Genomic DNA, 26,398 nt, shown 5'->3' with positions numbered 1-26,398 from the left:
GCGTTGTGAGGTGTGAATTTGAGTAAGACTCAAAACCCGACCCCGGCAGAATAAAGAGAATAGACGAAGGCCGTCTTCTATGCCTTAGCCGTAGACTCTAAAGTATGCCATGCTGAGTACCTCACCTGATGTGTGCCTTGCAGCAAGTCAGTTAAGAGGTACACAGAGTGATCCAGGATTGAATCACTGATCAGCGGTCAAAGTTATCCTTAGTAACTAAATAGACTAAGGAATTTTTCTCAATTATGGAGGTGGTCAAAGAGTTCGTCGTAAAGGGTTACGTCGATGCAAGCTTTGACACTAATCCGAATAACTATGAGTAGTGAAACGGATTCGTATAGTAGAGTACATATTTGGAGCATTTTCGAATAGCACGTAGTAGCAGCATCTATAAGATGACATAAAGATTTGTAAAGAACGCACGGATCTGAAAGTTTCAGAACCGTTGACTAAAACCTCTCTCACGAGCAAGACGTGATCAGATCCCATAACTATATGGGTGTTGGATTCGTTGGAATCACATGGTGATGTGAACTAGATTATTGACTCTAGTGCAAGTGGGAGACTGTTGGAAATATGCCCTAGAGGCAATAATAAATTAGTTATTATTATATTTCTTAGTTCATGATAATTGTTTATTATCCATGCTATAATTGTATTGATTGGAAACACAGTGCATGTGTGGATACATAGACAAAACACTGTCCCTAGTAAGCCTCTAGTTGACTAGCTCGTTGATCAAAGATGGTCAAGGTTTCCTGACCATAGGCAAGTGTTGTCACTTGATAACGGGATCACATCATTAGGAGAATCATGTGATGGACTAGACCCAAACTAATAGACGTAGCATGTTGATCGTGTCATTTTTTTGCTACTGTTTTCTGCATGTCAAGTATTTGTTCCCATGACCATGAGATCATATAACTCACTGACACCGGAGGAATGCTTTGTGTGTATCGAACGTCGCAACGTAACTGGGTGACTATAAAGATGCTCTACAGGTATCTCCGAAGGTGTTCGTTGAGTTAGTATGGATCAAGACTGGGATTTGTCACTCCGTGTGACGGAGAGGTATCTCGGGGCCCACTCGGTAATACAACATCACACACAAGCCTTGCAAGCAATGTGACTTAGTGTAAGTTGCGGGATCTTGTATTACGGAACGAGTAAAGAGACTTGCCGGTAAACGAGATTGAAATAGGTATGCGGATACTGACGATCGAATCTCGGGCAAGTAACATACCGAAGGACAAAGGGAATGACATACGGGATTATATGAATCCTTGGCACTGAGGTTCAAATGATAAGATCTTCATAGAATATGTGGGATCCAATATGGGCATCCAGGTCCCGCTATTGGATATTGACCGAGGAGTCACTCGGGTCATGTCTGCATAGTTCTCGAACCCGCAGGGTCTGCACACTTAAGGTTCGACGTTGTTTTATGCGTATTTGAGTTATATGGTTGGTTACCGAATGTTGTTCGGAGTCCCGGATGAGATCATGGATGTCACGAGGGTTTCCGGAATGGTCCGGAAATGAAGATTGATATATAGGATGACCTCATTTGATTACCGGAAGGTTTTCAGAGTTACCGAAAATGTACCGGGAATGACGAATGGGTTCCTGGTGTTCACCCGGGGGGGGGGGGGGGCAACCCACCCCGGGGAAGCCCATAGGCCTTGGGGGTGGCGCACCAGCCCTTAGTGGGCTGGTGTGACAGCCCAAGAAGGCCCTATGCGCCATAGGAAGAAAATCAAAGAGAAAAGAAAAAAAAGAGGAGGTGGGAAAAGGGGGAAGGACTCCTCCTTCCAAACCTAGTTGGACTTGGTTTGGAAGTGGAGAGTTGCCCCCCTTGGCTCGGCCGACCCCCTTGGGAGTCCTTGGACCCCAAAGCAAGGCTCCCCCTCTTCCCCCTATATATACAGAGGTTTTAGGGCTGATTTGACACAACTTTGCCACGGCAGCCCGACCACATATCTCCATGGTTTTACCTCTAGATCGCGTTTCTGCGGAGCTCAGGTGGAGCCCTGCTGAGATTAGATCACCACCAACCTCCGGAGCGCCGTCACGCTGCCGGAGAACTCATCTACCTCTCTGTCTCTCTTGCTGGATCAAGAAAGCCGAGATCATCGTCGAGCTGTACGCGTGCTGAATGCGGAGGTGCCGTCCGTTCAGCACTAGATCGTGGGACTGATCGCGGGACGGTTCGCGGGGCGGATCGAGGGACGTGAGGACGTTCCACTACATCAACCGCGTTCACTAACGCTTCTGCTGTGCGGTCTACAAGGGTACGTAGATCTAACATGCCCTCTCGTAGATGGACATCATCATGATAGGTCTTCGTGCGCGTAGAAATTTTTTTGTTTCCCATGCGACGTTCCCCAACATATTGGATGTATGAAATGATCATGTTGTAATAGATAAATATCGTCTTACACGTCAATGTTATGGCAACCGACAGGAGCCATAGGGTTGTCTTTAATTATTTTGCACTTGGAGATGCTTTGCTTTATCGCTAGTAGTAGCTTTAGTAGTAACATCATAGTTAGCGTGACAACCTCGATGGCTGTACAATGATGGAGATCATGGTGTGACGCCGGTGACGATGGAGATCATGTCGGTGCTTTGGGGATGGAGATCAAGAAGCATGAGTTCATGCCCATATCATGTTACTTATGATTTGCATGTGATGTTAATCCTTTTATGCAACTTGTTTTGTTTAGGACAACGGTAGCATTATAAGGTGACCCCTCACTAAAATTTCAAGATAAAATTGTGTTCTCCCCGAGTGTGCACCGTTACAACAGTTTGTCGTTTTGAGACACCACATGATGATTGGGTGTGATAGACTCTACGTTCACATACAACGGGTGCAAAACAGTTGCACACGCAGAACACTCAGGTTAAACTTGACGAGCCTAACATGTACAGACATGGCCTCGTAACACAGGAGACCGAAAGGTTGAGCATGAGTCATATAGTGGATATGATCAACATGAAGATGTTCACCATTGAAGCTAAACTCAACTCACGTGATGATCGGACTTGAGTTATTGAATTTGGATCATGTACCACTCGAATGACTAAAGGGATGTCAACTTGAGTGGAAGTTGTTAAGTAATATGATTAATTGAACTTATTATCATGAACATAGTCAAAAATGGCTTTGCAAATTATGTTGTAGCTTGTGTTGTAGATCTACTATTTTTCATATGTTCCTAGAGAAAACTTAGTTGAAAGATGATAGTAGCAATTATGCGGACTCGGTCCGTAAACTGAGGATTGTCCTCATTGCTGCACAGAAGGTTGATGTCCTTAATGCATCGCTTGGTATGATAAACCCCCAGCATCGTCTGTAGATGTTGCAAACATCTGACATACACGTTTTTGATGACTACATGATAGTTCAGTGTGTAATGCTAAAACGGCTTAGAATTGAAGCGCCGAAGACGTTTCAAACGTCACAGGGACATATGAGATGTTCCAGGAGATGAAATTGGGATTTCAAGCTCGTGCCCATGTTGAGAGGTATGAGACCTTCGACAAGATTCTTTGTCTACAAAGTAAGGGAGAAAAGATTAATCGTTGAGCATGTGCTCAGATTGTGTGCGTACGGCAATAGCTTGAATCGAGTGGGAGTTGATCTTCTAGATAAGAGAGTGATTGACATAGTTCTCCAAAGTCGCTGCCACCAAGCTATAGAGCTTCTTGATGAACTATAACATATCAAGGATAAATATGATCCTTGAGTTATTCGCGATGTTTGACACCGCGAAAGTAGAAATCAAGTAGGAGCATAAATTGTTGATGGTTAGTGAAACCACTAGTTTCGAGAAGGGCAAGGGCAAGAAGGGATACTTCATGAAAGGCAAACCAGTTGCCTCTCTAGTGAAGAAACCCAAGGTTAAACCCAGACCTGAGACTAAGTGCTTCTAATATGAGGGGAACGGTCACTAAAGTGGAACTACCCTAGTTACTTGGTAGATGAGAAGGCTGGCAAAGTCGACAAAAGTATATTGGATATACGTGATATTGATGTGTACCTTACTAGTACTCCTGGTAGCACCGGGGTATTAGATACCGGTTCAATTGCTAAGTGTTAGTAAACTCGAAATTATAGCTATGGTATAAACGTATACTAGCTAAAGGCGAGGTGACGATGTGTGTTGGAAGTGTTTCCAAAGTTGATGTGCTCACCATCGCACGCTCCCTCTACTTTCGAGATTAGTGTTGAACCTAAATGTTGTTTGGTGTTTGCGTTGAGCATGAACATGATTGGATTGTGTTTATTGCAATACGGTTATTCATTTAAAGAGAATAATGGTTATGCTATTTACTTGAATAATACCTTCAATGGTCATGCACCTAATATGAATGGTTTATTGAATCTTGATCGTAGTATTAGACATGTTCATAATATTTGATGCCAAAAGATACAAAGTAGTAATGATAGTACCACTTACTTGTGGCACCGCCGCTTGAGTCATATTGGTATAAAGCGCATAAGCTCCATACTGATGGATCTATGGACTCACTCGTTTTTGAATCGTTTGAGACATGTGAACCATGCCTATTGGTGTAAACTCATGAAGAAACTCCATGCGGATGGATCGTTCGGACTCACTTGATTTTGAATCACTTGAGACATGCAAATCATACCACATGGGCAAGATGACTGAAGGCATCGTTTTCCAGTGAGATGGAAGAAGAAAGTAATTTATTGGAACAAATACATTTTGATGTATGCAGTCCAATGAGTGTTGAGGCATGTAGCGGATATCGTTATATTCTTACTTCACTAATGATTTGAGTAGATACATGTGTATTTTCCTGATGAATCACATAGTCTGAAATATTGAAAAGTTCAAGCAATTTCGAAGTGAAGTTAAAGATCGTCGTGACAAGAGGATAAAATGTCTTCAATATGATCATAGAGATGAATAACTGAGTTGCGAGTTTGGTACACACTTAAGACAATATCGAAATTGTTTCACAACTAATGCCACCTGGAACACCATGGTGTGATGGTGTGTCCGAATGTCATAGTCGCGCCCTATTGGATATGGTGCATACTATGATGTCTCTTATCAAATTACCGCTATCATTTTTGGTTTAGGAATTAGAGACAACCGCATTCACTTTAAATAGGGCACCACGTAATTCCGTTGAGATGACACCATATGAACTATGGTTTGTAGAAACCTAAGCTGTTGTTTCTTAAAAGTTTGGGGCTGTGACGCTTATGTGAAAAAGTTTCAGCCTGAGGAGGCCGAACCCAAAGCGGATAAATGCATCTTCATAAGATACTCAAAACAGTTGGGAATACCTCTTATGTCAGATCCGAAAGCAAAGTGTTTGTTTCCAGAAACGGGTCCTTTCTCGAGAAAAAGTTTCTCTCGAATGAATTGAGTGGGGGGATGGTGGAAACTTGATGAGGTTATTGAAGCATCACTTCAACCAGTGTATATCAGGGCGCATGAAGTTGTTCCTGTGGCGCCTACACCAATTGAAGTGGAAGCTGATGATAGTGATCATGAAGCTTCGTATCAAGTTACTACAAACCTCGTAGGTCGACAAGGTCACATACTGCTCCAGAGTGGTATGGTAACCCTGTCTTGAAGGTCATGTTGTTGGACAACAGTGAACCTACGAGCTATGGAGAAGCAATGGTGGGCTAGAATTCCGACAAATGGGTGGAGGCCATGAAATCCGAGAGAGGATCCATGTATGAAAACAAATTGTGGACTTTGGAAGAACTACTTGATGGTCGTAAGACTATTAAGTATAGATGGATCTTTAAAAGAAAGACATACGATGATGGTGAAAAGTCACCATTAAGAAAGCTCGACTTGTCGCAAAGATGTTTCTGACAAGTTCAAAAGAGTTGACTATGATGATACTTTCTCACTCGTAGCGATGCTACAAGTCCGTTGGAATTATGTTAGCAGTTGCTGCATTATTTATGAAATCTTGGAGATAGGATGTCAACACATTGTTTCCTCGACGGTTTCCTTGAGGAAAGGTTGTATGTAATACAACGAGAAGGTTTTGTCGATCCTAAAGGATGCTAACAAGTATGCAAGCTCCAGCGATCCTTCTATGGACTGGAGCAAGCATCTCGGAGTTGGAATATACGCATTGATGAGATGATCAAAGTTTTTGGGTTTACACAAGGTTTATGAGAAACTTGTATTTCCAAGAAAGTGAGTGGGAGCACTATAGAATTTCTCATAAGTATATGTGGTTGACATATTGTTGATCAAAAATAATGTAGAATTTATGGAATGCATAAAGGGTTATTTGAAAGGAGTTTTTCAAAGGAAAACCTAGATTGAGCTACTTGAACATTGAGCATCAAGATCTATATCAAAACGCTTAATAGAACTTTCAAATGAATACATACCGTGACAAGATTTTGAAGGAGTTCAAAATAGACAGTCAAAGAAAGAGTTCTTGGTTGTGTTATAAGGTGTGAGTATTGAGTAATACTCAAAACCCGACCACAACAGAAGAAAGAGAAAGGACGAAGGTCGTCCCCTATGCATTAGCCGTAGGCTCTATAGTATGCCATGCTCTGTACCGCACCTAATGTGCGCCTTTCCATGAATCTGTCAAGGGGTACAAAAGTTGTCCAGGAATGGATTATTGGACACCGGTCAAAAGTTATCCTTAGCAACTAGTGGACTAAGGAATTTTTCCCGATTATGGAGGTGATAAAAGAGTTCGTCATAAAGGATTACGTCGATGCAAGCTTTGGCACTAATCCGGATAACTATGAGTAGTACACTAGATTAGTATAGTGGAGCAACCATCTGGAATAGTTCCAAATGGTGCATGGTAGCAGCATCTACAGGATGACATAGAGATTTGTAAAGCACACACGGATCTGAAAGATTCAGATCCGTTAACTAAAAACCTCTCTCACAAGCAAGATATGATCAAACCCCATGGGTGTTAGATTCATTACAATCACATGGCGATGTGAACTAGATTATTGACTCTAGTGCAAGTGGGAGACTGTTGAAAATATGCCCTAGAGGCAATAATAAATTGGCTATTATTATATTTCCTTGTTCATGATAATCGTTTACTATCCATGCTAGAATTGTATTGATTGGAAACTCAAATACATGTGTGGATACATGGACAACACACCATCCCTAGTGAGACTCTAGTTGACTAGCTTGTTGATAAAAGATGGTCAAGGTTTCCTGGCCATAGAAAAGTGTTTTCACTTGAGAACGGCATCACATCATTATGAGAATAATGTGATGGACAAGACCCAAACTATGAACGTAGCATATGATCGTATCAGTTTATTGATACTGTTTTCAGCATGTCAATGTATCTATTCCTATGACCATGAGATCATGGAACTCCTGAACACCGGAGGAATAACTTGTGTGTATCAAACGTCACAACGTAACTGGATGACTATAAAGGTGCTCTACAGGTATATCCAAAGGTGTCTGTTGGGTTGGCGTGAATCGAGACTAGGATTTGTCTCTCCGTATGAGGGAGAGGTATCTCGGGGCCCACTCGGTAATACAACACCACAATAAGCCTTGCAAGCAATGTGACTAAGTTGTTAGTCTCGGGATCTTGTATTACGGAACAAGTAAAGAGACTTGCCGGTAACGAGATTGAACTAGGTATGAAGATACCGACGATCTAATCTCGGGCAAGTAACATACCGAAGGACAAAGGGAACATCATACGGGATTAACTCAATCCTTGACACAGAGGTTCAAACGATAAAGATCTTCGTAGAATATGCAGGAGCCAATATGGGCATCCAGGTCCCGCTATTGGTTATTGACCGAAGAGTGTCCCAGGTCATGTTTGCATAGTTCTCGAACCTGGAGGGTGTGCACACTAAGGCTTGGTGATGTTTCGGTAGTATTGATTATGTATGTTGGTGACCGAAAGTTGTTCGGTGTCCCGGATGAGATCCTATTCGTCACGAGGAGCTCTGGAATGGTCCAGAGGTAAAGATTGATATATAGGAATGTTGCATTTGGCTTCCGAAAAGATTTCGGGCATTACTGATAAAGTACCGGGAGTGACGAATGAGTTCCGGAGTTTTAGCCGGAGGGGCCACTCACCCGAGAGAGGACCTAATGGGCCTATGGGTGGCGCACCAGCCCTTAGTGGGCTGGTGAGGCCATCCCAATAACCTATTTCGGCCAAAGGCAAAATAAAAGGAAAAAATAAAAAAAGGAAGGAGGTGGACAAGTGGGAAGGGAGTCCTCCACCAAACCGAATTGGAGGAGGACTCCTCCCCTTGGCTCGGCCGAAACCCTCCTACTTTGAGTAGGAGGCAAGATAACCCTCCCTCTTGTTCCTCCTATATGTTGTGGAGGTTTTGAGGGAAAACAACACGAGAAAAACCACGTGTTGCCCTGTCCTCCATAGATCGGCTCCCTCGTCTAGACTAGTTCGGTATAGCTTGGCGAAGCCCTGCTGGATTAGGTCACCATCACCACCACCACGCCTTCGTGCTGGAGAAATCATCTACCTCTGTGCCCCTCTTGTTGGATCAAGAAGGCGGTGATCGTCATCGAGCTGTACGTGTCCTAAACGCGGAGGTGCCGTCCGTTTGACACTAGATCGGGATGATTCGTGATGGGATCGCGGGACGGGTCATGATGAGATCGCGGGACAGGCTGCGATTTGGATCGCGAAGATGTTCCACTACATCAACAGCGTTATATACGCTTCCGCGTAGCGATCTACAAGGGTATGTAGATTCACTCTCCCCTCTCGTAGATGATCATCACCATGAATAGGTATTGCGTGCGTAGGAATTTTTTTGTTTCCCATACAACGTTCCCCAACAATGTTGTTACTCAAGCCTTTGAATCATTTGACTTTGTTTTTAATATTCTCTTCGTGCAAGTTATTCTTGGCTACACAAATGAGTTGTGCAAATCTTTGCAAAAGAGAGATCAAGATATTGTTAATAAAATGACACTTATTAGTTTGGCAAAGAGTAGAATGCAACATATGAGGTCCCATGGATGGGAAAAATTTCTTGCAAAGGTGACCTTATTTTGTAACAAAGTGGCATTGAAGTTCCTTTGTGAGAGGACAGTGACGTGCCTCATGGATGATCACCTAAGTGTTATGAAGTACAAACAAATGGTTAGTGATATAGAAGAGAAGTATGTCTTGGTTTCATTGATCAAGCCATTCAAGAGCTTGACAATCGGTTTGATAAGGTTAATATGGAGTTGCTTATTTGCATGTCGGTTTTGAATCCCATCAATTCATTTTATTCTTATGATGCACTTAAGGTAATGAGACTTGTCAAATTCTATCAATGAACATATCAAGCGCGTATTTGATAAGGCTAGAATTTCAACTTTCCAATTGTATTGATGATATGAGATAGGATGATAGGCTTAGAAATACAACTAATATTGGTGAGCTCTCTGTTATGCTTGTTGCAACAAAGAAGCATGTTCTTTATGATTTGGTCTACTTACTCATCAAATTGATATTGATATTGATATTACCGATGGCCACGACGAGTGTTGAAGAGTATTGTCGGTAATGAATCAAATGAAAAGTAAGTTGAGGACTAGTATGAGTGATGATGACTTGAATGATTTCTTAGTGGTATTTATAGAACGAGTTGTGTTCTTGGAAGTAAGTGAAGATGACACAAATGATGCTTTCATGGCAATGCAAAGACGTAGAGTTACCTAGTGTTGTAATTTTTACTTGTGTAAGATTATTCATATTGTAATTGAGCACATTTGGAATTTATTTTAAGAACTAAATTGTTGTGAGTTTGAATTGAGCTACTCACATAATTTTTATTACCATATATTGTATGGCACTTGGATTAGGTGGATTTGTTTTTAAAATGTGCACATCCTCCATTTTATTCCTAATTCGCCATAGGTTCAAGCGTAAACTATGTGCTCGAAATCTTGTTCAAAGCCGTGTCGAAAATAAAACGTGTTTCAACATGTACTGCATCATGAGTGTCAAGCATACGTGGTTGAAATCGATATATTGTTCTTTTAAAAAAAAATCCAAATTTATAGTCTACCGTATTACATGCATGGAGCTTTCTTTAACACAATACAGACGTGGGCACTCATACAAATGCACATACACTCACCATTATGAATGCATTAACGCATACCCTATCTCTATGAGCATCTTCGACAGATTGAACCAGCATATGATCTTAAGAACAAAGTCCTCGTAGATGCCTCGTCGTCGACCGAAACATATCCTTACACTGAATATGCACCGTCAGAAATACTGAAATAAATCCAGAAATAAGAAAGCGTCAGGTCTTGAATCTTAATGGCTGAAAATATCATTGTCTTTGTAACCATCCAATCATAGGTTGATTCGCACATCAATTACAGATTCGTTCACACATGCATGAAGCTTTTAGTTTGGGGAAACCCTTTTTATATGTAGTCTGATAGAAAGCTTTCTTCACACTAGTCCTACGGCGTTGATTCTTTCCTAATCCAACGGTTCATACTTAGAAGCAAATCTTCAATCCATCAATTAAAGGATCAATTAACCACACAATTTTATTCATCCCGAGTTAATCTCGCATCCATCCCCGTCCCATCTAACTCACCGTGGCCAGGGCGAGTAAATCTCGCCCCGCCAGCCCCGTCCCAACAAACTCATCCCCGAGCTTGCCGTGATGGCTACCTCCGCCATCATCGTTGCTGAAAAAAAGACTGCGACGTCTACAGTTCATCCACGACGATGGTGCAGCGTCGTTCGCCCGTCTGCTCCATCGTTCCCTGATCTCCCCGCCGACCGTGTAACTCCCACGGACGCAAAGAAACTTCCCACGATTCCGAGGCATCGACCCCGGTATGCACACATACCCGAATAAGGGCTTGACTCATCTCATCCTCGGTCCATTTTTAATCAAATTGTTTGGGTTTGCGTTACATTTGATCTGGGTTTGATTCTGCTCCTACTTCCCATTTCCCTGCAGCATAGTCATCGACCTATTTGTGTCTACTCAGACACACAAAAGCCACACACCAACCGCGGCTTGATGTTTGTTGGTGGCTGCCACTAATGTCCCTTCTTCCGAACGACGACGACCATTGCCAATCTGTACGAAATCGGTCTTCACCTAGTCTCTTGTCCGCTAGCTGACTCATTATTTCATCTCAATTTGGCATATACAAAGTCACTGAATTATCATATTTTTTGTATGCTTCCGATTGAGATGATTCTTGTTGAGATATCATTGTTTTCTATACACAAATTTCTATGTTTCCATCTAAAAGTGTTTGCTTCAACTATGCTTCTTGTTAACCATGCTTCCTTGATTTTTTACTATGCTTCTATTGTAGACATATAGTGCCCCATCACAACAAGGTTTCGCGAACATTAGATTTATGCATCCAAATTTTGCTTGTCAAGCATGTAGATTTTTCAAATCAAATTTTTGTGTGCTTCTAGTGCATGATAGCATCATTTTGTTCTGTGTTAGCCATGCTTCCTACTTCTTTATTTCTCAAATATATTTTTATGGTGATGAGGGGGACGCTCGGAGATCAAAGCCAGATGCAGCAATTTCAAAGACGGTCAAGTTCACGCATCGATCAGCATGGCTCATGCATTCGAGGTATACAACCTATATGACTTCATGTCGAAGAAGATCGAAATGCTTGGGTAAGGACACCTCAGCTTCTACCATCGACACCGCGGATCACGCCTTCTATTACATGATGGCTGGGTCAATTTTGAATTAGCAAAAATTGACGCGTGGAAGCAATGCGACTTCTCTATTGAAGCATACTCTCTGTTTGACAGTAGCTCTTTATTTTCTTGCAATCAATTCCCTAATGCGAATTAGAACCATATGTAATTACCACTAGAGATAATTTCGTATTGGACGGAAGCATGAGAATATTTGGTTGGAAGAAATTCTCGAGTTGATTGAAACAAGGTCGTGATGCTTCTCAAACATGTTAAATAAATTCCTTTTTCACGACGAAGCAGGTTAAAATCAATTTTCTAGTTGGTGGGAGCAAGACGATGATGCTTCTGAAACAAAATATTGTGTTATATAGGACATAAAATATCAAATAAACCGAAGCAATTTTCTAGTTGATGGAAGCAAGACGAGATGATGCTTCTGAAACAAAATATTGTGTTACATAGTACATAAAATGTCAAATAAATCGAAGCAAATTTTCATCCGCCATAAAAGTAAATTCTTCACTGAACGGAAACATAATTTATTTATATTAGAGTTATGACCTGGTATACAACATTACAAGTAAGGATGATTCACGTATTATTTGCATTGGATGCAAATTTTGATAACGTTCGGTTAAAATTTTGTTTCATGAGAAATCAAGTTGCCTAAACAAATCTGTAAGTTGTTTCCTAAAATGAAGGGGTCGTGTATATCAGCAGTTAACACGACGTATAATCAGGGAAGCTCCCACATGAAATCAGGAAACTAGGTACACATGATTTACGGAAGCAATCCCATGAAGCAGGGATAGGTAGTTTTGCATGGGCCTAAACCAGCAGATTAAACGTACATCATATGTCCAATCCAACGGTCTATGACTAGTCTGATAGGATGCAAATATCAGTAGTCTGATGCTTGGTGTTGCCGCAGGTGTTACGTTAGATACCGAGGGAAGCTTAAGTGCAGAAGCACAACGAGTTAGCACGCCCCGATTGACCCGATGCAATGCATGCATGGACCATTCGATCACCTCACCCACGACTGGTGGCACTCAATCTGCCGACGGACCATTCGATCGCCTGATTGACTGAAGTTGGAGCGTCGTTCATCCACGTAGGCGCGTACGTAGGCGCGGGAAGCAGCGCGGAGCCCGGAGGCACGTAGTACGTCTTTGCTTCGAGGGTGGCTCGTGGACATCACGCAGCTGCATCCGTACCCCGGAGACCGGGCTACAGCGACTCCGAACAAGTGGAGACAGCCACGGTTACCAACCAACCAACCTCCCAACCTTCCAACTAGACTGATCGGCCGTGCCGCGCGTGGCGGCAACGACGGCCCGCCCTGCATTAAGGGCAAAGGGCTAGCTGCAGTTGCAGCGTCGTTGGTCTGCACGCTCTGGTTAACTGCTCGACGCACGTCAATGACGACGCACGGTTAATTTATAATCGACGGCGACGGCCGCCGGCCGCGGCGAGACGGGCCGGCGGGTTGACCGTCACCCCTGTACCAGATTTGGTGTGAACCCTGAACTCCGAAGTCAGTCAGGGGGAACGATCGAGTCATATATGAAGAATGCTAATATATCTGGATTGTTGTTGGTGGTTGCCAGTGCTTAGGTAGAGATCGTTTCGTTTGTATGTATGTTGCGTGAACTACTTCATTGCGTACTCGTCTTCTCACGTAAAAATGCAAAACGAGAAGCCAAATTGCATATCGCCTTTTGCAGATCATTACAACTTACAAGTCGCTGCGCAAAAAGAAAAAGGAAAGTGTCTTGTAACTCAGACTGACAACTCAAGCCAACTCATCAAATGACAAAAGAAGACCCAGAGAGCCAACTGACCAAGACAAATGAAGGTGGAGAAATGTTTTTGGACGTCGATATTTAGTGAACTTTCATCTGGAGGATGGAATACCTATTCGCGGCTCTGTGCGAAACGGTATCAGGCTTCGCACATAATGGGGAGGAGAGAGATTTTAAATGAACTGGTCCATTTAACGGGTTGCAATGTCTCGGTTTTGGAAACCTTTTAAAGGTTTCAGCCGGGTTATTCGGTTTTGAGAAACTTATTAAAGGTTTACGGAAATGATTTTTCTTTTTCTTTTTTTCTTTTTTTCGGTTTTTGTTTCAAAAAATGTTTGTATTTTCAAAAAATTATTTTTGAAATTTTAAAAAATGTTTGGTATTTTTAAATTTTTTCTTGATTTTTAAGAAAATGTTCTATAGTTTAAAAAAATATATTCTTGGTTTCAAATTTTGTTCTTAAGTATCAAATTTGTTCTCGGTTAGAAAATTTGTTCTTAAGATTCAAAAAATGTTCGTGCTTTAATTTTTTTTCCACGTTTCCAAATTTGCTCGGGCTTTTTCAAAATTGTTCTCCATTTCAAAATTTTGTTGTCAATATTCAAAAAATATTCGTGCTTTAAAAAATTGTCCGCGGTTCCAAATTTCCTCGGGGTTTTTTAAAATTGTTCTCCATTTCAAAATTTGCTTTAAATGTTCAAAAAACGTTTCATGCCTTAAAAATTTGTTCGGGGTTTTTAATTTTTTTTCTCTGTTTCAAAATTTAATTCTCCAGATTCAAAAAAATGTTTGTGCTTTAAAAAATTGTTGGTGCTTCCAAATTTGTTAGGAGTTTTTCAAAATTGTTCTCCCTTTCAAAATTTTGTTCTCAAGATTTTAGAAATGTTCATGTTTTAATAAATTATTTGCACTTTCAAACTTGTTCAGGATTTTTCCAAAATGTTCTCAGTTTAATATTTTTTCTCAAGATTAAAAAAAAAATTCTCCATTTCAAATTTCTGTTCTCAAGATTCAAAAAATATTCGTGCTTTAAAAATTGTTCGCACTTCCGAATATGTTCACAATTTCTCAAAATTGTTCTTGGTTTTAAAATTTGTTCTTAACATTTCAAAATATGTTTGTGCTTATAAATTTGTTCGTGCTTTCAAATTTATTTCTCGTTTAAAAAATGTTCATGTTTTCACAAAATGATGGGAAATGCAAAATTTGTTCGTTTTCCTAAAGAACGAAAAAACAAAAAATAAGGAAAAATAAACTGAAAGGAAAAAACGAAAGGAAATAAGCAGAAAAGGAAAAAAGAAACAGGAAAAAATAACAGCGCCGGCCCAGTGGGGCGACCGGACTGTGCGTTTCCTATTTGGCATGACAGGCGCAAGTTATTTTTTTTCTTTTTTTGAGGGAAGACATGCGCTAGTTAATGTGCCCTTTTATTAAGCAACTCCTTTGGCGTTCAAACTGGGCAGGCCCATCTAGGCGCTCGTGACGTTATTTTTTTTGATAATTCTATAAACTTATTTGAATATCGATCTACTTTTTCTAAATTTCTACAAATAACTTTTAAATATTTATGAACTTTTTGGAATATTCATGAACTTTTCTGAAATTTGATGAACATCCTTTTGATAATGGATGAACTTTTTTTAAATTTATGAACTTTTTTTCAGTTCAATCAACTGTTTTTAAAAAATACAAGAACTTTTTTTTTATTTTTTATGAATTAATTTTAGATATATTGATTGTTTTCTAAAATTAATGAACATTTCTTAAATTGGATGAACTTTTTTCATTTTCAACGAACTTTTTTCAAATTGATGAACTTTTTTCAAAATTGATGAACCTTTTATTAAATATATGCTTTTTTTAAATGGATGAGCTTTTTTTCTTCAAACTTTATTTTATTTTATTTTCATAACAAAATAAAAATAAAAAAGTGGGCCGGCTCATGCTAGCAGCGGTGCACGCGCCAGATCGTTAACGGATGCTTGTAGCGCTGCATAGGAGCTCTCCCTACACTAGTAAAAAAAGGGCTTTTTGTCCCGGTTCGTAAGGGCCTTTTGTCCCGGTTTCGGAACCGGGACTAAAAGGTCGTTACTAATGCCCTTGGCCTTTAGTCCCGGTTCTCACACGAACAGAGACAGATGCCTCCACGTGGCCGATGCGGCGAGTCCGGGCAGGGGGGCCTTTAGTCCCGGTTGGTGACACCAACCGGGACCAAAAGGCATCCACGCGTCAGCATTTCAGGTGATGGGGTTTTTTTTGAAGGGGGGGGGGGTTGAGGGTTTTGGGGGGTTAATTTAGGTGTTTCATATATTGTGTTAGCTAGCTAATGAATAGAGAGAAGTATCCTCTCTTATCTCCGTGCTTGGTCGACGCTGCACACTATACGTATAGAGAGGACTAGACACGCTAGCTAGTAAGCAAATGAAGGAAACAGAAGATCGTCATGAACATATGCATACAAAGGAAGTGATATCGACCACCTCTCCTTCTGTGAGAGATTGGTCGAACAACAAGTTCTCGTATATCTATCCGACGCTACTGGCTACATATATACAATATAATTATCTCTTATAATATAATCTCCTAATTAAAATTCAACTCATTAGGGTTCACATGGTATTCTCCGCCTTTAGCGATCACGTGGTCAAGAAAGAATGCCGCCAATTCCTCTTGAATTCCTCGCATACGATCTGCTGGTAGGAGTTCATTCCGCATCCGATATATCTAATTTGAAGAAGGGGGTCAATACATATATATGAATAAATGAAACTGAACACAAATGATGGTAATAAAATAAAATTGTGAATATTATTATTTACGCACGTCATATTGTTTATCAGAGTAGCCCCGCTCACAGGTCACGTGGCGGATGGACTCGCAAATGTAGTATCCACAGTAATCATTCCCTGGTTCGTGCCACAACCACTTTACAAGAAATAGAGGTCAATCAAACTGATAGTTAGCAAGCATGCTAAATGGTATTGATGAAACTAGCGCTCGAATCACTAGGACATGCGTGGAACATGCTACTATAGTACTTACTTTCGGGTGTCTAAATTGCAGCTTCTTCGCCAGTCCCGGAGTTTTTGCAGTGAATTTTTTCCAAACCCTGTCAGACAAAGAAAACAATTACTTGATATCAGGAAATGAACAAAGTTGCCGATATGGTGCGATAACGATCGATTTAACTTACTTCTCTAGAATTTCAGTCATGTCCGCATACTCGTTGGGATCTTTTCGTCTCGAGTCTAAGACGGTTACTAGTCCCTGCTCAAGCTTAATCTCTAGGAGAATATAGTGGAAGCTACGCACGCATGCATAACTCATCAATTACATTACTGTAACCTTGACTAATAAGGGAAACCGAATATGCACAAGACATTAACACTCACTCGAATTCATAAGGGAAGAGTATTATAGCTTTGTTTTGATTCAATACAAACGATTGTAGCAGGTTGGCCTCGGTATCTTTGGCCTGAGATTTAATCATAAATGCATCTACGAGATTTGTGTTAATGAACCCAATATCACCAATTTGTCTTTTCTTCAGTTCGACGATCTTCAATCTGCATATAATATAGTGAGGATAATTAAAAATACATGCAATGAAAGAGCTGACCTATATATAGAGACTTAATGACAGAAGTAGTACTACTTACAGGCAGTAGCAAGTGATCATTAATTTATCGAGGGCCTTTAGATTGAAAAACGGGAAGAACTCCTCAAATGGAACCATCAACAGTTCAAGTCCAACGAGGTCATGCTCCTTTCTAACTCCCAGCGTCAAAATATTACTCCCCCGAGACTCTTTGCAAGTTTTCATGTACCAATCATGGAATCTTCGCATCATCATTGTTAGAGATCTTTCATCTTTGACGAGAGGCTTCCCATACACGTATTTGTGTTCGTCCACCTCCAATAAATCAAAATGTGCATCATCGGGCAGGTAATCTGCAGGATTGGTACTGGGCAACAAGACCCCCGGATGATTAGCGACGATATCGCTAGACACCTTGAGCGGGGGGAACGATTGGTTCGCATGTTCGCCGAGCTGGGCAACTTTTTTCCCACCTCGTCATTCTGCTAACCTTTGATCACTGACAGTACTTCCCGACCGCTGCGCTTCGATAAATGACTTTGTAATAATGCGCCCATATTTGCCTTTCATCGGAGACTTTGGTGGTTTCTTCAAGGCAGCCAGAGTATGCTTTGCCTTTACCAGATCTATCTTCTCCTCCGGAGGTGGATGTTTTTTTGCTTTCACCCCTTCAAAGAAGTTCTTCACTTCGGCTTCCACGATCTTCTCGTTTTCCTCCGGGCTCCTCTCGTATGGTAACTTCTCTAGAGGCTTCAGAGAAGGACCGTATTTGTATTGCCTGCCTCTGGCTGTACTGCTACACGTCGGAGCAGACGGAGCGGCTGCGACTGTCTTTCCTTTCTTACCAGGCGGAGGAGAAGGACTACGCGCCGGAGGAGCCGGAGCGGCGGCGGGTCTCTTCAGCCCCTGTTGACAAGGTGGAGAAGGAGGAGGCAACTGGCTGCTCGGGCGCGCCGGCGCAGGCGGAGAAGGAGGCGGAGTGCCGTCATGCGTCGGAGAAGGAGGCTGAGTGCCCTGATCACTCGCCGGAGGAGGCGGAGGAGGAGGAGGAGGAGGCGGAGGCGTCCAGTTTGGAAGGTGGATGAGCTCCTTCCGCCATAGGCATGGAGTCTTCAGAGAAGAACCCAGCCGAATCTCCCCTTCACCCGTAGGGTGGTCAAGCTCAAGGTCATCAAATCCTTCCGTTATTTGATCCACCATCACCCTAGCATATCCTTCTGGAATCGGCTGGCCGTGGTAGGTTGAGCCAGGTTCATTAGGTATAACAGAGCCAACAACTGCCTTGACTTTGAATGTCATCCACTGCGTCATAAGGTGGCAATGTTGAGACTCTGTGATAGCATCCACGGGTAGCACGTGAAGACACGCTCCAGCTGCTGAGTATGCTCGGTGGAAGCCACGTTGCTTCTCCACTAAGATGGCGGAGTAGCTTCAGGGGAAGCTTCGGCACGTCGTTTGCTGTGATTTGCTTCTCGTTCCTCTAGCCCTTGTACCCTTTCGTGCAGCACCTGCAGTTGGCTATGCTCTGCTTTCTTCCTCCTCTCCTGGGTTTTGTAACCCCCTGCGTCCGGAAACCCAGCCTTCCACGGAAGGGCGCCTAGCGTGCCTCGTGTCCGTCCAGGGTGTTCAGGATTCCCGAGGGCCATTGTGAGCTCGTCATTCTCTCTGTCTGGAATGAACGTCCCTTCCTCTGCTGCGGCGATATAGTGCTGAAGCTTCCTGACGGGTATTCGCAGTTGCTCTTCCGTCCAAACGCACTCCCGTGATACAGGGTCCAAGGTTCCGCCAACCCCGAAGAATCAAGTCCGGCAACGGTCTGGCCATCTCAATGTCTCTGGTTCGACCCCTTTAGCAATCAGGTCATTCTCAGCCTTGTCCCACAAAGGTCGGGCTTTGAGGTAACCACCTGACCCCGTGCGATGGTGACGCTTCTTCTTCGCAACATTTTTCTTGTTTGTCGCTGACATCTTCTTACTCTTTTCCGATGTCTTGTGGGCCACAAATGCGGTCCATTGATCTCTGATCTTCTCAAACCGGCCGGTAAATTCTGGTGTCTCTTCTTTGTCGACAAACGTTTTCAGCTCATTCTTCCACCTCCTGAATAGTTTTGCCATCTTCTTAAGAGCATGAGACTTGATCAATTCCTCTTTAACTGGCTTCTCTAGATCCTCCTCTGGCGGTAGGGTGAAATTTTCCTTAAGCGTTGTCCAAAGATCTTCTTTCTGTTTATCGGAGACATAAGACGTCGGCACCTCAGGGTCTTCCTTCTTTGGCTTTAACCATTGATGGATACTGATCGGGATCTTGTCCCTAACAAGAACCCTGCACTGAGCACGAAATGCATCCCTTATCCGGATGGGTTCAATCGGCTTGCCATCGCGCGCGATTGCTGTGATCTCAAACCTTTCATCCGAGCGCAACTTTTTCTTCGGGCCTCGTTCCTTTACTGAAGTTGAGGTCGATCCGGAGGGCTAGAGAAAAAAGAAGAAAGACGAGAGTTAATTAATATGTGTACATATGAAAACAATGAATGCATCAATTAACTAGTCAGCACGGGCTTAACTAATATATATATACCTGGCCGGACTCGGTTCGATCAACGGAGCCGTCATGAACGCCCTCTTCTTCACCCGGTCCTTCCAGATCATCATGAACGCCCTCTTCTTCACCCGGTCCTTCCAGATCATCATGAACATAGCCCTCTTCTTCACCTAGTCCTTCCAGACCATCGGTGTCTTTGAGAAACAACACAATGACATCACTTCCTTGTGCGATTATCTCCCCCAACATCGCTTCTTCCTCTTCGTCTCGGTAGTGATCCATAGTTTCTGCAAATATTTACAACATGTCAATTATTATTCAAACATGGTACAGATGGATATATATTAGTGGCAAACGTAGAACTAGCTAGCTAATCACAATAAGGAATCATGTTAGTGGCCTTGACACTGCTTCTCTAGGGTTTGGGGTGGCCTAGACAATGCTTCAAGGGTTTGGGGTGGCCTCGACACAACACTTCAAGGGTTTGGGGTGGCCTCGACGACAACGCTCTTTTAACTTGGTAAATTTGGGTGGCCTCGAGAGAGTTTGTCGGGTAGGGGCGCGGTGGGAGGGGGTAGGAGACCAACATCGTTTTTTTCTCTAGGGTTTGGGTGTCCTCGAGAGTTTTGGTCGAGCGAGAGGGCTGAGGGGGGTGCTCCCGTGGTATAAGTTATCACGGTCGAGAGTGGGTATATATATCGACCGCCCCTCATGTCGAAGTTATCCGGGAGGGGGTTATGTCGACAACGACGCGACATACATATACATGGGAAAATAATGTTATCGGGGAGGGGGTATATCGGTACCCCCCCTCGTGTTGAAGTTCGATCGGGAGGGGGTATATCGACAACGACATACCCGATAAAAAAATAAGAAGACAAAAGAAGAAATAAAAAGAGGAGAAGAAGAAAGGAATAGAAGAGAAGCAATCGAAGAAAAAAGAAGAAAAAAAGGAGAAGAAGAAAGGAATAGAGGAGAAAGAAGAAAGAAAAATAGTCTATTTTTCTTTCTTCTTTCTCCTCTATTCCTTTCTTCTTCTCCTCTTCTTTTTCTTCCTTTTTCCTCTTCTTATTTATTTCTCCTCTTCTTCTCCTTTCTTCCTCTTCTTATTTTCCTTTTTCTCCTCTCATTCTTTTTCTTCTTCTTCGCTATCTTCCTAGCTATATATAATACTTTTCTAAAAATGTAACTTTTGCATATATAGAACTTTTTCTTCTTTTTCCTTCTTCCTTCTTCCTTCTCTTCCTTCTTTTTCTAAATATATAAAACTTTTCTAAAAATGAAACTAACCTAAAATGTACTAAATCAGAGAACATATATAGATAAAACTAACCTAATATGTACCCAAATGTACTAAAAATCTAACTTTTATATGCATAGAGAACATACATACATATATACATTTTTATAAAAATGCAAAAAACAAATCATCATTTATATGAACAAAGGAGAGGACAGGGTGGGCGGCGCCGGCCTGACCAAGGAGAGGCACGGCGTCGGCGTCGATGTAGAGGGCGGCGATGGCGGCGTGGTCGGGGCAGGGGCGACGGCGGCGTGGTCGGGGCAGGAGCGATGGCAATCGACGGGGCAAAGAGCGGCGACGACGTCAACGGGGCGGGTAGGGGCGCGGTAGAGGCCCGACGAGGGCGCGCGGCGTGGTCGGGGGCAGGGGCGACGACGGCGTGGTTGGGCCGGGCAACGGCGGCGTGGTCGGGGGCATGGGCGACGACGGCGAGCTCGGGCAGCCTGGCGTCGTCGTCGGAGGAATTGAAGAAACTGACGAAATTTTCACAACTGCTGGCTTATATAGCAATGCCATTGGTACCGGTTCGTGGCACCAACCGGTACCAATGCCCCCTTTAGTCCCGGTTGGTGCCACCAACCGGGACCAAAGGCCGCCGCTTCCCGCCCTTTGGGCTGCTGAAAAGTGACCTTTGGACTAAAGGGTGGGCATTGGTACCTGTTGGTGCCACGAACCGGTACCAAAGGCCCGTGTGCTGCCGCGTCGCGGCCAAAGTTTAGTCCCACCTCGCTAGTTAAGAGGGGCGCGCAGTGGTTTATAAGCCACACTCCCGCACCCCTCTCGAGCTCCTCTCCACTGCAGGCTTATGGACCTACTTGCTAATGCTTTGCCTGATGGGCCTTCTGGGCCTACTACGGGCCTGAATCCTGGCCCATGGATGAGTTTCTAGTCATATTCAGGCCGTGGTGGCCCAGTTGGTGGCAATTTTTTTTATTTTTTCCCAGTTTTTTTTATTTTTTGCTTTATTTATTTTATTTATTTTTGCATTGGTACCGGTTGCCTGTCACAACCGTGGTGCGGTTGAATGTTTAGTTCCACCTCGCCAAGCGAAGGGTTTCCGAGCCTGTTTATAAACTCCGCCGCGGCTACAACGTGGAGAGGAACATCTATTTTTTAATTTTTTCCATTATTTTTGTTTTGTTTATTTTTTAGTTAGCTTATTTTGTTTTGTTTCTCCTTACAACAAAATATTTTTTATTTTTATTTTTTTGTTTCTAGTTACTTATTTATTTTATTTTATGATAATTCTTTTTGCCATTAAAGTTTGTAACAAAGAAAGTTCTTTATGAAAATTCTTTTTGCTTTTAATGATTTTAACAGAAAATACTTTAACAATTTTAGTTGCATTTACTGATTATTTTTTCTTTTTATTTTTTCTTTTGTTTATTTTGTTTTGTTTCTACTTAAATTCAAAGTGCTAGTTAGCTTATTTTGTTTTGTTTCTACTTACAACAAAATACTTATTTTATTTATTTATTTTGTTTATAATTACTTATTTATTTTATTTTATGATAATTCTTTTTGCTATTAAAGTTTCTCTCATATATGGTGGACACTCCCTAACCTGATTTTTCGACCGTCAATGATGGCCGCTATTCCTTCCCCTAACGCATAACAAATATCTAGCACAAGGAGAAGAAGGAAGAGCGACCCCCATAACAACAGCCGACATTCTTCTTCTCTCATATGCATGAGCTAGAGTGGCAAGAGCATGGCATGCATGCTCACACCTCAATGCCCAAAAACACACGAGAGGGGTGGGAGGGGGGAGGGTTTATATAGGCAATCCTTTAGTCCCGGTTGGTATCTAAAACCGGGACTAATAACATATGCGGCATGCCACGTGTTTGCGTGGCACGCCACGTGGTTTCGCTGGATCTTTGGTCCCGGTTTTTGTCCTGAACCGGGACTAATAACATATGCGGCACGCCACGTGTTTGTGCGTCACGCCACGTGGTTTCGCTGGATCTTTAGTCCCGGAAACTCGTCTGTTATAAAGGGATTTCCTTTTTTTTAACTTATTTGAACTCCATAGTTTTTATGTGTTCAAAATGCACAATTCAAAGCCACATCATCAATTTACAACCCTTTCTGACTTCATTAGTTATTTTTCATGCATTCAATGGTTATTTTGAGCTATAAAACCATGAAATTGAAAAACATTTGAAATGAACACTGAAAAGGTTCCAAGTTGGCATGGTATCATCATTTCACCCACATAGCATGTGCGAGAAAGTTGAGAGGGTTACGACAAAAACTGGATGCACTTCGTGTACAAAACGGAAAATCTCTTTCGAAGTATCAGGGTTTCATACGGAAACTCGTCTATTACAACGGGATTTCATTTTTTTGAACTTATTTTAACTCCATAGTTTTTCTATGTTGAAAATGCACCATTCAAAGCCACATCATCAATTTACAACCCTTTCTGACTTCATTTGTTATTTTTCATGCATTTACTGATTATTTTGAGCTATAATACCATGAAATTGAAAAACATTTCAAATGAACTCTGAAAAGGTTCCAAGTTGGCATGGTATCATCATTTCACCCACATAGCATGTGCGAGAAAGTTGAGAGGGTTACGGCAAAAACTGGATGCACTTCGTGTACAAAACGGACAATCTCTTTCGAAGTATCAGGGTTTCATACGGAAACTCGTCTGTTACAAAGGGATTTCATTTTTTGAACTTATTTGAACTCTATAGTTTTTCTGTTTTCAAAATGCACCATTCAAAGCCACATCAACAATTTACAACCCTTTCAGACTTCATTTGTTATTTTTCATGCATTTACTGTTTATTTTGAGCTATAAGACCATGAAATTGAAAAGCATTTCAAATGAACTCTGAAAAGGTTCCAAGTTGGCATGGTATCATCATTTCACCCACATAGCATGTGCGAGAAAGTTGAGAGGGTTACGACAAAAACTGGATGCACTTCGTGTACAAAACGGACAATCTCTTTTGAAGTATCAGGATTTCATACGGAAACTCGTCTGTTACAAAGGGATTTCATTTTTGTGAGCTTATTTGATCTCCATAATCTTTCTGTGTTCAAAATGCACCATTTAAAGCCACATCATCAATTTACAATCCTTTCTAACTTCATTTGTTATTTTTCATGCATTTACTGATTATTTTGAGCTATAAGACCATGAAATTGAAAAGAATTTGAAATGAACTCTGAAAAGGTTCCAAGTTGGCATGGTATCTTCATTTCACCCATAGAGCATGTGCGAGAAAGTTGAGAGGGTTACGGCAAAAACTGGATGCACTTCGTGTACAAAATGGACAATCTCTTTCGAAGTATCACGGTTTCATACGGAAACTCGTCTGTTACAAAGGGATTTCATTTTTTGAACTTATTTGAACTCCATAGTTTTTCTGTGTTCAAAATGCACCATTCAAAGCCACATCATCAATTTACAACCCTTTCCGACTTCATTTGTTATTTTTCATGCATTTACTAATTATTTTGAGCTATAAGACCATGAAATTGAAAAGCATTTGAAATGAACTCTGAAAAGGTTCCAAGTTGGCATGGTATCATCATTTCACCCACATAGCATGTGCGAGAAAGTTGAGAGGGTTACGGAAAAAACTGGATGCACTTCGTGTACAAAATGGACAATCTCTTTCGAAGTATGAGGGTTTCATACGGAAGCTCGTGTGTTACAAAGGGATTTCATTTTTTTGAAGTTATTTGAACTCCATAGTTTTTCTGTGTTCAAAATGCACCATTCAAAGACACATCATCAATTTACAACCCTTTTTGACTTCATTTGTTATTTTTCATGCATTTACTCATTATTATGAGCTATAAGACCATGAAATTGAAAAGCATTTGAAATGAACTCTGAAAAGGTTCCAAGTTGGCATGGTATCATCATTTCACCCACATAGCATGTGCGAGAAAGTTGAGAGGGTTACGGCAAAAACTGGATGCACTTCGTGTACAAAGCGGACAATCTCTTTCGAAGTATGAGGGTTTCATACGGAAACTCGTCTATTACAAAGGGATTTCATTTTTTTGAACTTATTTGAACTCCATAGTTTTTATGTGTTCAAAATGCACCATTCAAAGCCACATCATCAATTTACAACCCTTTCTGACTTCATTTGTTGTTTTTCATGCATTTACTCATTATTATGAGCTATAAGACCATGAAATTGAAAAGCATTTGAAATGAACTCTGAAAAGGTTCCAAGTTGGCATGATATCATCATTTCACCCACATAGCATGTGCGAGAAAGTTGAGAGGGTTACGGCAAATACTGGGTGCACTTCGTGTACAAAACGGACAATCTCTTTCGAAGTATCAGGGTTTCATACGGAAACTCGTTTGTTACACAGGGATTTCATTTTTTTGAACTTATTTGAACTCCATAGTTTTTCTGTGTTCAAAATGCACCATTCAAAGACACATCATTAATTTACAACCCTTTTCGACTTAGGCATTAGTCCCGATTCGTAATGTACTCCAAAGTGCGTCGGTCACCGTACATCCATTGTCGGTTCATCTCTATTATGAAATTAAGTATATATCAAAAAACCATTGCAGAACAAAATGAATAGAGAAATGACCAAATTAATACAAGTTCATCATCATATTAAAACCGAAGCACAATAGTGATCAAATGTTATTATTGAAAAATAAATACATAAAGTTCTCTCAAAAAACAACATACAACTATGTAAAACATTTAAATGCAACAACAAACGCGATCAAAATCGCAAGTAAGGTAACAGTTGACTCAACAGTATAATGATACCAAGCCTCTTTATCAATGGCATATTTTCTGATATTCCTAATCTTCAAGCGCATTTCATCCATCTTCAAGCGCATTGCATCCATCTTCAACCGCATCGCATCGTTCTTCATCTTGCGATCGTCAATGACCTCGGCAACATGCAACTCCATTTCCATATTCTTATCCTCAATTATTTTCAATTTTTCCTTCAAGTATTTTTTTTCTTTTTGAACCAAAGTTAACTTCTCGAGAAGCATTTCTAGGTGGGTTGGAATTTCCGGTTCACATACCTCCTAGATTAAAAATATATGTCATGTTGGTCATCATAATTGTCATAAACAATAAATGAACCAAATAGTCATGAAAAGATAATATATACCACATCTGAATCATAAACAGGACGAGGGCCGACTGGGGCGGATACCAAAACCATCGCACTATATAATAACAAGGAATAATAAAAGTAAGAAAATTAGACAAGTATCTATCTGAAGTCAGAATTTTTTTCTTTTAGAAAGAAGATAAGAACAATAGGCTCACCACGGTGGTGCCGACGACGAGATCGGCGCGGGCGAATGATGGCGGTGAAGACGGGGTGGGGACGGGGCGTGACGGACCGCTAAATCTAGACAAGTCTCGTTGAAAATGAAGCTCGGAGGTCGAGTTTCGAGAGGAGAAAGCTTAACTAGTG

Source organism: Hordeum vulgare, chromosome 7H (genome assembly GCF_904849725.1).
Source record: "Hordeum vulgare subsp. vulgare chromosome 7H, MorexV3_pseudomolecules_assembly, whole genome shotgun sequence".
NCBI lineage: Eukaryota > Viridiplantae > Streptophyta > Magnoliopsida > Poales > Poaceae > Hordeum > Hordeum vulgare.
This window is presented reverse-complemented; position numbering follows the sequence as displayed.